Below are 13,806 nucleotides of genomic sequence, written 5' to 3' on the forward strand. Positions count from 1 at the left end.
GAGATACCTCTCCGACAATCGGAGTGACAAATCCTAATCTCGAAATACGCCAACCCAACAAGTACCTTTGGAGACACCTGTAGAGCACCTTTATAATCACCCATTTACGTTGTGACGTTTGGTAGCACACAAAGTGTTCCTCCGGTAAACGGGAGTTGCATAATCTCATAGTCATAGGAACATGTATAAGTCATGAAGAAAGCAATAGCAACATACTAAACGATCGGGTGCTAAGCTAACGGAATGGGTCAAGTCAATCACGTCATTCTCCTAATGAGGTGATCCCGTTAATCAAATGACAACTCATGTCTATGGCTAGGAAACATAACCATCTTTGATTAACGAGCTAGTCAAGTAGAGGCATACTAGTGACACTCTGTTTGTCTATGTATTCACACATGTATTATGTTTCCGGTTAATACAATTCTAGCATGAATAATAAACATTTATCATGATATAAGGAAATATATAATACTTTATTATTGCCTCTAGGGCATATTTCCTTCAGTCTCCCACTTGCACTAGAGTCAATAATCTAGTTCACATCGCCATGTGATTTAACATCAATAATTCACATCACCATGTGATTAACACCCATAGTTCACATCTCTATGTGACCAACACTCAAAGGGTTTACTAGAGTCAATAATCTAGTTCACATCGCTATGTGATTAACACCCAAAGAGTACTAAGGTGTGATCATGTTTTGATTGTGAGATAATTTTAGTCAACGGGTCTGTCACATCCAGATCCGTAAGTATTTTGCAAATTTCTATGTCTACAATGCTCTGCACGGAGCTACTCTAGCTAATTGCTCCCACTTTCAATATGTATCTAGACCGAGACTTAGAGTCATCTAGATTTAGTGTCAAAACTTGCATCGACGTAACCCTTTACGACGAACCTTTTGTCACTTCCATAATCGAGAAACATATCCTTATTCCACTAAGGATAATTTTGACCGCTGTCCAGTGATCTACTCCTAGATCACTATTGTACTCCCTTGCCAAAATCAGTGTAGGGTATACAATAGATCTGGTACACAGCATGGCATACTTTATAGAACCTATGGCCAAGGCATAGGGAATGACTTTCATTCTCTTTCTATCTTCTGCCGTGGTCGGGCTTTGAGTCTTACTCAATTTCACACCTTGTAACACAGGCAAGAACTCTTTCTTTGACTGTTCTATTTTGAACTACTTCAAAATCTTGTTAAGGTATGTACTCATTGAAAAAACTTATCAAGCGTTTTGATCTATCTCTATAGATCTTGATGCTCAATATGTAAGCAGCTTCACCGAGGTCTATCTTTGAAAAACTTCTTTCAAACACTCCTTTATGCTTTGCAGAATAATTCTACATTATTTCCGATCAACAATATGTCATTCACATATACTTATCAGAAATGCTGTAGTGCTCCCACTCACTTTCTTGTAAATACAGGCTTCACCGCAAGTCTGTATAACACTATATTCTTTGATCAACTTATCAAAGTGTATATTCCAACTCCGAGATGCTTGCACCAGTCCATAGATGGATCGCTGGAGCTTGCATATTTTGTTAGCACCTTTAGGATTGACAAAACCTTCTGGTTGCATCATATACAACTCTTCTTTAATAAATCCATTAAGGAATGTAGTTTTGTTTATCCATTTGCCATATTTCATAAAATGCGGCAATTGCTAACATGATTCAGACAGACTTAAGCATAGATACGAGTGAGAAACTCTCATCGTAGTCAACATCTTGAACTTGTCGAAAACCTTTTTGCGACAATTCTAGCTTTGTAGATAGTGACACTACTATCAACATCCGTCTTCCTCTTGAAGATCCATTTATTCTCAATGACTCGCCGATCATTGGGCAAGTCAATCAAAGTCCATACTTTGTTCTTATACATGGATCTCATCTCAGATTTCATGGCCTCAAGCCATTTTGCGGAATCTGGGCTCATCATCGCTTCCTCATAGTTCGTAGGTTCGTCATGGTCTAGTAACATAACCTCCAGAACAGGATTACCGTACCACTCTGGTGCGGATCTTACTCTGGTTTACCTACGAGGTTTGGTAGTAACTTGATCTGAAGTTACATGATCATCATCATTAACTTCCTCAATAATTGGTGTAGGAGTCACAGGAACAGATTTCTGTGATGAACTACTTTCCAATAAGGGAGCAGGTACAGTTACCTCATCAAGTTCTACTTTCCTCCCACTCACTTCTTTCGAGAGAAACTCCTTCTCTAGAAAGGATCCATTCTTAGCAACAAATGTCTTGCCTTCGGATCTGTGATAGAAGGTGTACCCAACTGTCTCCTTTGGGTATCCTATGAAGACACATTTCTCCGATTTGGGTTTGAGCTTATCAGGATGAAACTTTTTCACATAAGCATCGCAACCCCAAAATTTTAAGAAACGACAACTTTGGTTTCTTGCCAAACCACAGTTCATAAGGCGTCGTCTCAACGGATTTTGATGGTGCCCTATTTAACGTGAATGTAGCTGTCTCTAATGCATAACCCCAAAACGATAGTGGTAAATTGGTAAGAGAGATCATAGATTGCACTATATCCAATATAGTATCGGTTATGACGTTCGAACACACCATTATGCTGTGGTGTTCCGGGTGGCGTGAGTTGCGAAACTATTCCGCATTGTTTCAAATGTAGTCCAAACTCGTAACTCAAATATTCTCCTCCACGATCAGATCGTAGGAATTTTATTTTCTTGTTACGATGATTTTCAACTTCACTCTGAAATTCTTTGAACTTTTCAAATGTTTCAGACTTATGTTTCATTAAGTAGATATACCCATATCTGCTCAAATCATCTGTGAAGGTGAGAAAATAACGATATCCGCCACGAGCCTCAATATTCATCGGACCACACACATCTGTATGTATGATTTCCAACAAATCTGTTGCTCTCTCCATAGTTCCGGAGAACGGCGTTTTAGTCATCTTGCCCATGAGGCACGGTTCGCAAGCATCAAGTGATTCATAATCAAGTGATTCCAAAATCCCATCAGTATGGAGTTTCTTCATGCGCTTTACACCAATATGACCTAAACGGCAGTGCCACAAATAAGTTGCACTATCATTATTAACTTTGCATCTTTTGGCTTCATTATTATGAATATGTGTATCACTACGATCGAGATCCAACAAACCATTTTCGTTGGTGTGTATGACCATAGAAGGTTTTTTATTCATGTAAACAGAACAACAATTGTTCTCTAACTTAAATGAATAACCGTATTGCAATAAACATGATCAAATCATATTTATGCTCAACGCAAACACCAAATAACACTTATTTAGTTTCAACACTAATCCCGAAAGTATAGGGAGTGTGCGATGATGATCATATCAATCTTGGAACTACTTCCAACATACATCGTCACCTCGCCTTTTACTAGTCTCTGTTTATTCTGCAACTCCCGTTTCGAGTTACTACTCTTAGCAACTTAACCAGTATCAAATACCGAGGGGTTGCTATAAACACTAGTAAAGTACACATCAATGACTTGTATATCCAATATACCTTTGTTCACTTTGCCATCCTTCTTATCCACCAAATAGTTGGGGTAGTTCCGCTTCCAGTGACCAGTCCCTTTGCAGTAGAAGCACTTAGTCTCAGGCTTAGGACCAGACTTAGGCTTCTTCAATTGAGCAGCAACTTGCTTGCCGTTCTTCTTGAAGTTCCCCTTCTTCCCTTTGCCCTTTTCTTGAAACTAGTGGTCTCATCAACCATCAACACTTGAAGTGGTCTCGTCAACCATCAACACTTGATGTTTTTCTTGATTTCTACCTTCGTCGATTTCAGCATCACGAAGAGCTCGGGAATTACTTTCGTCATCCCTTGCATACCATAGTTCATCACGAAGTTCTACTAACTTGGTGATGGTGACTAGAGAATTCTGTCAATCACTATTTTATCTGGAAGATAAACTCCCACTTGATTCAAGCGATTGTAGTACCCAGACAATCTGAGCACATGCTCACTAGTTGAGCGATTCTCCTCCATCTTTTTGCTATAGAACTTGTTGGAGATTTCATATCTCTCAACTCGGGTATTTGCTTGAAATATTAACTTCAACTCCTGGACCATCTCATATGGTCCATGACGTTCAAAACGTCTTTGAAGTCCCGATTCTAAGCCGTTAAGCATGGTGCACTAAACTATCAAGTAGTCATCATATTGAGCTAGCCAAACGTTCATAACGTCTGCATCTGCTCCTGCAATAGGTCTGTCACCTAGCGGTGCATCAAGGACATAATTTTTCTGTGCAGCAATGAGGATAATCCTCAGATCACGGATCCAATCCGCATCTTTGCTACTAACATCTTTCAACATAATTTTTCTCTAGGAACATATCAAAAATAAACACAGGGAAGCAACAACGCGAGCTATTGATCTACAACATAATTTGCAAAATACTATCAGGACTAAGTTCATGATAAATTTAAGTTCAATTAATCATATTACTTAAGAACTCCCACTTAGATAGACATCCCTCTAATCATCTAAGTGATTACGTGATCCAAAGCAACTAAACCATGTCCGATTAACACGTGAGATGGAGTAGTTTCAATGGTGAACATCACTATGTTGATCATATCTACTATATGATTCACGCTCGACCTTTCGGTCTCTGTGTTCCGAGGCCATATCTGTATATGCTAGGCTCGTCAAGTTTAACCTGAGTATTCCGCGTGTGCAACTGTTTTGCACCCGTTGTATTTGAACGTAGAGCCTATCACACCCGATTAACACGTGGTGTCTCAGCACGAAGAACTTTTGCAACGGTGCATACTCAGGGAGAACACTTTTATCTTGAAATTTTAGTGAGAGATCATCTTATAATGCTACCGTCAATCAAAGCAAGATAAGATGCATAAAGGATTAACATCACATGCAATCAATATAAGTGATATGATATGGCCATCATCATCTTGTGCTTGTGATCTCCATCTCCGAAGCACCGTGCTCGTGATCTCCATCTCCGAAGCACCGTCATGATCACCATCGTCACCGGCTCGACACCTTGATCTCCATCGTAGTATCGTTGTCGTCTTGCCAACTTATTGCTTTTACGACTATCGCTACCGCTTAGTGATAAAGTAAAACTATTACATGGCGATTGCATCTCATACAATAAAGCGACAACCATATGGCTCCTGCCAGTTGCCGATAACTCGGTTACAAAACATGATCATCTCATACAACACATTATATCACATCATGTCTTGACCATATCACATCACAACATGCCCTGCAAAAACAAGTTAGACGTCCTCTACTTTGTTGTTGCATGTTTTACGTGGCTGCTACGGGCTTAGCAAGAACCGTTCTTACCTACGCATCAAAACCACAACGATAGTTTGTCAAGTTGGTGCTGTTTTAACCTTCGCAAGGACCGGGCGTAGCCACACTCGGTTCAACTAAAGTGAGAGAGACAGACACCCGCCAGTCACCTTTAAGCAACGAGTGCTCCGAACGGTGAAACCAGTCTCGCGTAAGCGTACGCGTAATGTCGGTCCGGGCCGCTTCATCTCACAATACCGCTGAACCAAAGTATGACATGCTGGTAAGCAGTATGACTTATATCGCCCACAACTCACTTGTGTTCTACTCGTGCATAGCATCAACGCATAAAACCTGGCTCGGATGCCACTGTTGGGGAACGTAGTAATTTCAAAAAAATTCCTACGCACACGCAAGATCATGGTGATGCATAGCAACGAGAGGGGAGAGTGTTGTCCACGTACCCTCGTAGACCGACAGCGGAAGCGTTATCACAACGCGGTTGATGTAGTCGTACGTCTTCACGATCCGACCGATCAAGTACCGAACGCACGGCACCTCCGAGTTCTACACACGTTCAGCTCGATGACGTCCCTCGAACTCCGATCCAGCCGAGTGTTGAGGGAGAGTTTCGTCAGCACGACGGCGTGGTGACGATGATGATGTTCCACCGACGCAGGGCTTCGCTTAAGCTCCGCAACGGTATTATCGAGGTGTAATATGGTGGAGGGGGGCACCGCACACGGCTAAGAGATCTCAAGGATCAATTGTTGTGTCTCTGGGGTGCCCCCTGCCCCCGTATATAAAGGAGCAAGGGAGGAGGAGGCCGGCCCTAGGAGGGGGCGCACCAAGTGTGGAGTCCTACTAGGACTCCCTAGTCCTAGTAGGATTCCACCTCCCATATGGAATAGGAAAAGAGGAAGGGAAAAAGAGAAGGAAGGAAGGGGGCGCCCCCCTTCCCTAGTCCAATTCGGACCAGACCAAGGGGAGGGGTGCGGTCACCCTTGAGGCCCTTTTCCTTCTTTCCCGTATGGCCCAATAAGGCCCAATACGTATTCCCGTAACTCTCCGGTACTCCGAAAAATACCCGAATCACTCGGAACCTTTCCGAAGTCCGAATATAGTCGTCCAATATATCGATCTTTACGTCTCGGCCATTTCGAGACTCCTCGTCATGTCCCCGATCTCATCCGGGACTCCGAACTCCTTCGGTACATCAAAACTCAATAAAACTGTCATCGTAACGTTAAGCGTGCGGACCCTACGGGTTCGAGAACTATGTAGACATGACCGAGACACCTCTCCGGTCAATAACCAATAGCGGGACCTGGATGCCCATATTGGCTCCCACATATTCTACGAAGATCTTTATCGGTCAGACCGCATAACAACATACGTTGTTCCCTTTGTCATCGGTATGTTACTTGCCCGAGATTCGATCGTCGGTATCTCGATACCTAGTTCAATCTCGTTACTGGCAAGTCTCTTTACTCGTTCCGTAATACATCATCCCGCAACTAACTCATTAGTCACAATGCTTGCAAGGCTTATAGTGATGTGCATTACCGAGTGGGCCCAGAGATACCTCTCCGACAATCGGAGTGACAAATCCTAATCTCGAAATACGCCAACCCAACAAGTACCTTTGGAGACACCTGTAGAGCACCTTTATAATCACCCATTTACGTTGTGACGTTTGGTAGCACACAAAGTGTTCCTCCGGTAAACGGGAGTTGCATAATCTCATAGTCATAGGAACATGTATAAGTCATGAAGAAAGCAATAGCAACATACTAAACGATCGGGTGCTAAGCTAACGGAATGGGTCAAGTCAATCACGTCATTCTCCTAATGAGGTGACCCCGTTAATCAAATGACAACTCATGTCTATGGCTAGGAAACATAACCATCTTTGATTAACGAGCTAGTCAAGTAGAGGCATACTAGTGACACTCTGTTTGTCTATGTATTCACACATGTATTATGTTTCCGGTTAATACAATTCTAGCATGAATAATAAACATTTATCATGATATAAGGAAATATATAATACTTTATTATTGCCTCTAGGGCATATTTCCTTCAAGAGGCGTCTCGGTCATGTCTGCATGTCTCCCGAACCCGTAGGGTCTACACACTTCAGGTTCGGTGACGCTAGGGTTGTAGAGATATTAGTATGCGGAAACCCGAAAGTTGTTCGGAGTCCCGAATGAGATCCCGGACGTCACGAGGAGTTCCGGAATGGTCCGGAGGTGAAGAATTATATATAGGAAGTCCAGTTTCGGCCACCGGGAAAGTTTCGGGGGTTATCGGTATTGTACCGAGACCACCGGAAGGGTCCCGGGGGTCCACCGGGTGTGGCCACCTATCTCGGAGGGCCCCATAGGCTGAAGTGGGAAGGGAACCAGCCCTTAGTGGGCTGGGGCGCCCCCCCTTGGGCCTCCCTCTGCGCCTAGGGTTGGAAACCCTAGGGGTGGGGGGCGGCCCACTTGGCTTGGGGGGGAAGCCACCCCCCTTCCCCCTTGGCCGCCGCCCCCCCCCTTGGAGATCTGTTCTCCCAGGGCCGGCGCCCCCCAGGGGTCCTATATATAGTGGGGGGGGGGGGGGAGGGAGGGCAGCAGCACCACAACCCTTGGCGCCTCCCTCTCCCCCTGCAACACCTCTCCCTCCCGCTTGCGCTTGGCGAAGCCCTGCCGGGATCCCGCTACTTCCACCACCACGCCGTCGTGCTGCTGGATCTCCATCAACCTCTCCTTCCTCCTCGCTGGATCAAGAAGGAGGAGACGTTGCTGCTCCGTACGTGTGTTGAACGCGGAGGTGCCGTCCGTTTGGCACTCGGTCATCGGTGATTTGGATCACGGCGAGTACGACTCCATCAACCCCGTTCATTGGAAAGCTTCCGCTCGCGATCTACAAGGGTATGTAGATGCACTCCTTTCCCCTCGTTGCTAGTATACTCCATAGATGGATCTTGGTGATGCGTAGGAAAATTTAAAATTCTGCTACGATCCCCAACAAAAAGTTGGGGTCATATATCCATAGTCCAAGAAAACCGCCAGTTGAGAGAAGTGTGCCAGACAGGTGCACCCGTGAGCATGTAGTTCTTCCTAATTTGAATTCTTTTTAAATTGGAATTTCCATGATTATCACAAAACATTTATTATGCCCTAACCATTTCTTGAAATTAGTCAACAATTTGGAATTTAAAATTGTATATGTTAAATTTAGAAACTTGAACACTTTTTCCAAAAATTTAACAAATTCCCAACAATTGATGAAAATTTTGAACACAAATTGCAAACCATGTACTTTTAAAAATTATCCACTTTTTTGACGCATAAATATTTCTTAAATTTGTGAAAAATAAAAATAAAAAAGGAACATTTTCCAGAACATTTTTGAATTTGTAAAAATATCTGAAAACAAGAACATTTTTTGGTATTCCAAGCATTTTTTTCAAATTTTTGAACAAGTTTCAATAAGAATAATGAGGTTCAAAAAGGAGATAAATGAATTTAATGAAAAAGAGAAGAAAAATGAATAAATAGAAAAGAAAAAATGCTTAGGCCTTGGCCCAACTAGGCGATCACATAGCTCCCGTCGGGCATCTGTTGGACCGTCAAAATCGTTTGCGCATTTGGAAAAAGTTCTTCGATTATGGATAAAAGGTTCATGGATCTGAAAGTTTTCGTAGTTTTTCAAAAAAAAAGTTCACGAAAATAGTCAAAAAAAAGTTTGAGAAATCGAAGATTACAAATTTGATTTTTTATTTTATTTTAAAAGTTCATGCATTTGAAAGAAATAGAAGAAAACAAAATCAGAAAAAGAGAAAAAATAATACAAAACAATCCAATGTAAAACAGAACAAAACCCGGTTTAAGAAAACACGAAAAAACCTGGCCTGAAAGTTCACAAAGTTATATTTGCCGCATAAGAAGCTTAAAAGAAAGCAAGTTGGGACAAAAGGCAACCCATCTTGGTTGGTTACTAGAACTAGAAGTAGACCTGGAGGTTTGGAGTTCAAATCCTATGGGGTGCACAATTTTGAAATTAAAAAGAATGAGAAAAAATGAGGGTGCCAAATAGGGTTTGGGTATGCCACGTACACAGGCGTGTTTGGCGCAGACGACATATTTTTTAAAATGACCATCCTACCATTTATTATGAAGAGTTATGGAGAGATCTCCTCCGTTGATGTGTTTAGGGGGTCGCAAAAGTGAAGTAACAACTGTTATGGTAAACAAAAATATTGTTATCTTATAAAGCTTATTTGTTTGCGGGAATCTTATAAAGCCTAATTAGCTCGAGATGATGCAACATAGTAGAAAATATAATGTACAATCGTGTGTACTAATTGAGAAGAACATTGAAAAGGGGAAGTACACATACGAAATCGTAAAAGTAAGAAAGACATTGAAGCAATAAAAATATATTAAATTGTTGTACTTGCGAAGAAAATCCGTGTAGAATTTGGGTTAGTTAAACAAAGGTTTGGCAGTAATCTGAAGGAGGATATGCAAAATAAAGAATTCTTGCTTAGAAATTTAACCGAAGGAAAGTTCAGAAATGGATGAATGATACTCAAAGGAGCCGGACTATATTTTTTGTGTCCCATATAATAGCTCACGCATGTTTCCATACATTAACATATTCCACATAGCTTTACTTACCCTAAAAAAAATATAGCTTTACTCCAAATCCATCAATCATATACTGGACACTTAAAAATGAAACCAGAGCCCAATTAGAATATTCATTGCCCATTCTCAGTTGAGAAATTGTTTAAGTTGATCTGGACTCGAGTTTAGCATGTGGACCGTATTTAGCATCCGGGAAGTTCTTTTTGATGACTGAATGCACTGCAATACCATCCATTGAGTTTGATATGAAAAAAAGCAATTATACAGACATAACAAAAGTAATAGAGAAAGTTTACATTGTGTGATTTCTATCAAGATGCCAAATAAACAATGTTTAATCAATCATAATCTTCTATGCAACATCTTTCGGTATTATGTAAGGAATGCTTAACCGGCAGAAATGTGACTACTTATTTGGTAATGTAAGAACTTACGATTTCAGGAATTACACTTCTCTTGCATATTAGTCTTATCCAATTTCTGAGAAATGTAATATGTTGCTAAACATTGATCAAAAGAAAGGATGAAGTACAAATTGTGGTATGTTGAGAAGTTCTTTTGGAAGAGAGACAAAGTTATTTGTTAGCTTTTCAGTTTTGGTTAGATAATATGATAGCAAATCAGTGAGAGCGGTCATCTGGAGAATTAAAGTATGTAAATGACGCGCTTGGGATTATAATTTTTCCGAGCCTGCTAGTAACTCCAAATGGAAGCAAGAATTCCTCGATGATGATTAATCATTACTTCACATTTTTAACAGCCGCTAAACTACTCTAATAGGAGCATGAATAATGGAAACCATTGACGACAAATTCTTGAAGCAGTTAAAAAATGAGCATGAATCTCAAAAAGTTAATATCTATGTCATTTCGACCAAGTGCAAGGCTCTGGTTGGTTATTTGGTGACTATAAAAATCTCCAAAATTCAATATTCTTAGCCACTCCGACCAAGTGCAAGGCCCCACGTGGAATTTGGAAATTGTAAAAGTTCCTTTTGACTGAGTGCGTCCACACCTTAAAACCAACTCGTTCAACATATATATGTAGATTCAGATTCGTCTCAAAAAATATATGTAGATTCAAATTGTACGCATAGGGTCATGAATTATAATTTTATATGAGTAGCACTACATCTCATTCACAATACAAAGTAAGGACATGATAGTTGCAGCAAAAAACAATGGACAGAGATAAGCAGTCTAGTTTGTGTGGTAGAGTATAGATAGACTGAAGTAAGGAAAGGGATGGAGTGCGAGCATATAGGTGCCCTCTCCCCTTTCTCCATGTAGGTCCTCCTTCTATTAGGCTGCTAGTAGTGAGGGCGTCGACGGTAGTATAGCCTGGCAAGGTGAATACGTTGATCACTTCTAAAGATGGGATGACGGAAGATGACAATGGCTAACTCTAGAGCGTGTGCATGTGGTGCATGCAGAGGGCCTGATGGACCGGTTGGTGCTCTCGGTTTGCCGGGCGGGCAGCTTGGTGAGGCCACCGGATTAGGTGGTGTGTGTTGATGCGAGGTCGGGGCACATAATTAAACTTGTAAGTGTAGCAACTGTGGTTGTCAGGAATGTGGCTTTGGGTTGATTTATGTACTTGTTATGTCAGGCTATGTTGTATAATTTAATAAAAAATGGTTGTGTGCATTGCTTGATGTAGAGGCCGGTGGTTATCATCTTTTATTCCTTTTCGGAAAAAATAGTGAGGGCGTATCTGGTGCGTCCGGGCAATTGGTGTTACCAGTGTACTACCTTGGTAGAAATTTGGCACAACGATTTTCTTTAGCATACTAGCGATTTCAAAAGAATTATATAAGTAAAAACAGAATTTTCTTAAATGATTTAGTCCATAAAACCACAGTCTAAAACATGCAAAATGGAGTTCAACAATTAGTATATCTAACCAAACAACAGAAGCTGACATAAAAATAGTCAAAAAGCCAATGTTATCTAAGTTTGACCAACTATATAGAAGGAAATATCAACAACTATAATATTTAATTAATACATTATGATGATGAATATATTGATATTGATTTGGTGTTGTTTCACTTAATATTTTTGTCTATACATTCGGTCAAACTTAGAAAGCATTGATTCTTTGATTCAGTTTATGCGCCATGTATTTTGGGACGGAGGGAGTAAGAAGCAAGAATATAGCAAATAAAGTATCATCTTCCATTGGACACAAAGTAAGGAGAATGAGAGGAAAATGAACACTCCAAGCGGTGCAATTCAAAAGAATTTCATAGCGAGCACAAAACATCAAGTTTGGTAGTAGTGTGTAATGATCCTTAAGACCATGAAACCACAAGAGCAATTAGTACTAAACACTAACTCATAGCGGCGCACTGAATACTATGGTGTGACCTTGGACATGCAGAACCTCACCGGATTGATTTTTTGGTCCTATGAGCTCCAGGTAGTTAGTAAGCCTAACCATGCAGATGTATGAGCGGATCTCATCTTCTTCTGCAGATGAGTGCAACACAGAGCAAAGGCATCAACAGAGCGGAAAGATCCACTACAACAAAGCGCTGGCGACCTCGGACTCGGAGATGCTGGCCGCCTAGATACCCCCACTTGAAAATCTCTCTTGGCGCTTCTTCCACTACTCTTCCACAACCGCACTGCATGTGTGGTTGGGAATGGCGAGCACACGGCCTTCTGGCGAGACCTGTGGGCTGTGGCTCGGTGACGCCACGCTAGACCTTAGGTTTCCCGCTCTCTTCTCGCACACGGTGCGCCCCAATGTCCGTTGCCGATGCTCTCCGGGCCGGGGGCTGGGTGCTCTACTTCAACCTCGCATCTCCGCGATCGCCAGCACTGAACTTGCCACACTCGTGGGTGAGCTCGGGGGTGTTGCCCTGCGGCCCAGCGTGCCGGATGCATGCCGTCGCTCTTCTGGGGCTGCGTTCACTGCAAGAGGTGCTTATCGCCTATAGGTCTGCCATGGCGGGGCATGCGCGGGACACCTTCGTGCCCACTATTTGGCGCAGTTTTGCCCCCGGGAAGTGCAAATTCTTTCTCTGGCTGTGTCACCGGACCGGCGGCATCTCCCGTGCGCCGCTCTGCTCCACCGAAGACACATCATTCACAGTTCTGCCTGCACGCTCTGTGGAGAAGTGGAAGCCTCAGAGCACTTGTGTTCGGCTGCCAACATGCCTGTGCCATCTGGGCCTTGGTCACCCCCGCGCTACTGCTGCCCCCTCTGTCGAGAGCTTGTGCTAGGCGCGCGGTGCCGGGCTACCTGATCCTCCCCGCCTACGGGCCACTGTTTGCATTGCGATCCTCTGGAACATTTGGAAAAGCAGGAACGCCAAGGTTTTTCGTGATCAGGACCACCCTCCCCTTGATGTGGTCCGTTGCGTCGCTGCTGATGTCTCGCTCTGGAGATGGAGATGCTCCCGCACCATCTGCAAAACGATCCTTGAATCGTGGGTCCAGTGCCGTAGGTCCCCCTTCGGTGCAGTTGTAATAATGTCTGGTTGGAGCTGATTATATGAAAAATTAGGTGGGCAGAGACGTCTCAAAAAAACCATGGCAGGGAGCGGAAGAAGGGTGATGGTGGTCATCGCTACAGCGGGCTTTGTCGACGCGGACCTCGCCGCCGTGCTCGCCCACCGCGTTACGGCCACGACCTGCGCCTCAATGTGGGCCGCTATCTCAAGAGTCAAGATGGAGGCCACCATCGGCACGCTCGGCCTCCCGCCCGGCTCCACCATCTAGCTCGCCGCCCGACTCCGCTCTACCTTGCGCCCCAAGTTCTGACAGCTCGTCGCATGTCTTCTCTGGCCGCGGCGACCTCCGCCTACCTCGTTCGAGCGCTTGCCATAGCACTGTTGTGCTCCTCCTGCTGGGT

The sequence above is a fragment of the Triticum aestivum genome, chromosome 1D, assembly GCF_018294505.1.
Source record: "Triticum aestivum cultivar Chinese Spring chromosome 1D, IWGSC CS RefSeq v2.1, whole genome shotgun sequence".
NCBI lineage: Eukaryota > Viridiplantae > Streptophyta > Magnoliopsida > Poales > Poaceae > Triticum > Triticum aestivum.